The sequence below is a fragment of the Schistocerca gregaria genome, unplaced genomic scaffold (genome assembly GCF_023897955.1).
Source record: "Schistocerca gregaria isolate iqSchGreg1 unplaced genomic scaffold, iqSchGreg1.2 ptg000483l, whole genome shotgun sequence".
Taxonomy (NCBI): Eukaryota; Metazoa; Arthropoda; class Insecta; order Orthoptera; family Acrididae; genus Schistocerca; species Schistocerca gregaria.
In genome coordinates, this window is record NW_026061892.1 from 1,622,501 (window position 1) to 1,626,219 (window position 3,719).

Below are 3,719 nucleotides of genomic sequence, written 5' to 3' on the forward strand. Positions count from 1 at the left end.
CATTCACATATGGCTCCAACAATGCTTGTCGTGTTCTTCGCTGCTCCTCCGTATCCTCTTCTTCAACATCATCTGGTAGCAAAACGTTCAGCAGTACATTAGCAGTTTCCTCCCACGTTGTAGTACACCGGCCATCTTCCAACCGCAAAGTTGACAGCATCCCTGGAGATCTGATCTTCTCTCTCACAAGCTTGTATGGAACCCCCCATGGGTCCAGACCGAGCTGCTCGTTAACGAAATTCTGCCATGATTGCCTCCTTGCCTGCTGAATAGCATGCTGGTATCTATCCTTCAGGCGGCGATACCTCCTCAAGTGAAACTGTCTCTCTTCATGCCCAAAGCTCCTTTGATAGTTACTCCGCGCCCTCCTGACAGAGCGCTTGAGCGCGGTCAGTTCTGGGGACCACGGAGTAGCCTGCGTGCGAACATACCTCGCCACCCGGGGGACTGCTGCAGCAATAGCCGCCTCAATGGATGCCAGCAGATCGGCAACCACATCATCCACATTCTGTATTTCCGCCTCAGAGCCCAGCCCTGGAGGACGAAACTCCTGTGATAGTCGGTCCCAATCAGTTTTCCGGTAATTATACCTTTCCTCCCAATCCCCAGTATCTTCCACAACCTCAGTACAATACTCAAAGAATATACAATTATGATCACTCACTGTGAGATTGTCAACAACTCTCCAGTCACAAACGTGCGGTGCCGAGCTCTGAGTTGCCAAAGTCACATCAATATTGGAAACAGCACCCGCCCTCCCTGAAAAGGTAGGTGGGTGTCCAGGTTGATTCATCACATCAAGATGCATTTGCATAATCAAGTTCTCGAGCTCGACACCCCGCTCATCCTGCTCCGCACTGTGCCACAGAGGAGACTTGGCGTTCGCATCCATACAGACTATTACAGACTTGCCTTGTAAAGTTCTGAGTATCCAGTCCAACTGATTCAAAAATCCAGTTATATGCTGCCGAAATTGACAGTATACATTAACAATGAAAACTAAATTCGTCAACAAATTAAGTTGTACCACAATTACATGTTCATTACAAAATTGTGTTAAGACAGTGGTCTTGATCAGTTTATTCAACACTACAACAGCAGTCATAGGATTCTCCCCTGAGGAAACCACTTGCGCGGACGCAGGAAATCCGGGAATCCGACCAGCACAGGAGGCCGGCTCTTGGATCACAAGAATATCCAGTAACTCTTCCTCCGCTATCTTTCTCAGCTCTTGCGCAACCAGATGGCTGCGCATAGCATTAATCTGCAGCAACCTGAATCGCCCCATTAGCCTGGGGGATAGAAAACATGAAGGCGGCTAGCAGGCCAAGGCTTCGAAAAATCCGAGACATTTCGTCCATACATCTTGACCATATCTCTGTAAATTTTCTCTAAATCAAATTTCCGGCCCCTTCTAGCAAACACCTTCTCCACCAAAAGTTTTAGATCATCAGGTTGCGTTGGAATATTAGCAGCATGCAAATGAATGCAGTCAACATCCTCCAAGGCTGGGTAAGTAATATCTTCCCCACCCCTATGCTCTGTTCTAACAAGCTGCCTCAGTGCAACAGTTAACAATGCAGGCTCTTCAAGCCTTGACAATCGCAACTTGAGGTCGAAATTATCATAGGTGTCACCTGGACCAACTGCATTGTAAGATACACCGCCACCATCACTATTTACACGTTTTACATCGGTAACATTCACACTATTTACATCTGAACCTTCACTACCACCACCACCTCCGACTTCAATAGGGACTAAAGACACACCATGTCGGTCTTGATTTGAGAAATCTTGGATCACAGACTCCTCCACACTGGCACTCAATGGCCGACAAGTTAGCCGACCCATAGCTGCCTCCAAGTCGACCTCCGTCTGGACGCCGACCTCCACCATCAGACTGCCCGTGGAACCCCGAACGTCGTCGGAGCAGAGTAAAGAGCCTGTGGACAGAGCCTTATAAATTAACCTACCCCTCTCTGCGTCCCTCTTTTCTTTACTAGGTGATTTTTTCTTTGGCGCCTTACGGGTCGCCATAATCTGTCCTCTGTACAATCCTGTCTAGGAACATTCGGTAGGTGGGGCAATCCTTCGGTCCTCCACACTTCCTACCACGTTTCTTACATGGTATGCACACAGGAGGTCTGTCCTTGTTAGGGCAGTCCCTCCTTTCATGCCCCACCAGCCCGCAGTGAGCACATACAGCCTGATCTTCACTACAATATTTGTTTGTATGATTTAAGTCTTGGCACTTGGTGCATCGTGGCACCGCCAAGTAATCCTTAATGTTTAGTGCAGAGTATCCTACATATAACCTCCCGATTCTTGTTAATGGCTTCCAAAGTTCAGGTGAAACCTCCACCACATGATGCACAGTCAGCTTCTCCCTCGGCCCTACTTTAAATCGCAATCTGAACTGACTGTCAAACTCCTCCCTCGTCATAGACACATCAAAATTCTGTGTATATATCGCATCCAACAGGCTGTCCGCATTCATATGAGTAGGAACATCATACAGGCACATCAAAGGCCTGCGTTTCCTTGGCGGTTCACACTTAACCTTCTCCTTCAGTTCCTGATTCGCCATTATTCTTTGACTATCTTCTTGTGTAGCTGTCTCAACTATTAGCACATTTTTAGCAGTCCTGACCGTGTTAATTTTAATTTTGTCACGTTTGGGATTAATGCATTTTTCGAAAGCAGTCTTAACAGCACGTATATCCTCGCCTGCCTTTGGTTTAATAAATACAGTCGGGTATGTCTTTTTAATATTGTGCTCAATTGTTTCCCTTGCCGACGGTGCTTTAGCCGCAGGGGCACTCGCAACCGCGGCATAAGACCGTGCCACTGCGGGCTGACCTCTGAGACGCTCATTCTCTTTCTCTAGTTCCAACAACCGACCCTCAAGTTGTGAGTGGGCCATCGCCCTTCGAGCTACACAGTCCCTAATGTGATTAATCGCGTAGTTGCTGATCTTACCGTTTTTAACACTAGAATCCAGCAACTTCAAAAAGCGCGTGTGTCGCTCAGCGACAGTCAAATTCTCCTCCATCACCGAATCGCCCTCGAGCGCATTATCACTCTCTACATTTTCAGCCATATTGACGAATTAGAGAGTGAAAAATGGAGGCCCGTCTCTTTCCCCGGACCGGCCTCTCTGGCATGGGGGGAGGCTAAATGCAGCTCGCTCACCGGTCCCGCCCCTTGACCAAGAGCTTTCCACAACAGAGCTGCTAGGTTTAGCACGCCGTGGGTACAGCGCACTAGTCCTCTTCGACGGCTGCACCATCGAGGTTTTCACCCGCTCCCTTGCCGACGAATGCCACCCGCATTCCGGGAGAGCGGATTCACCCTCCGTCCTTCGCCCCCTACTAGGCCGAGTTCCCACCAAAGGCTAAAGACCCGGTCCTACTCAGGTGCCGGGCCGGTCCCCCAGACATTCAGGGGTTTGGACCCATCTAACCTAACCGGGGACATGTCACCACGCCCCGGCTTGGCGGATCATGCCCCGGATATCCAGGGGCAAGGCGGGTGACCTTCGCCGACTTGGGCCAGGTTCCCGCCGCGAAGAGTGCAGTCGCCGGAACCGGTGTGCAAGATGTTCAGCACACCGTCGCCCCCCTGCCCTTTAGTCGCCCGAAGGCTTAACAGCTCCACCACGAGAAGGCGGGCAGGGGCACTTGGGAAGGAGAGGCTGGCTGGTCGAGACGCATCCT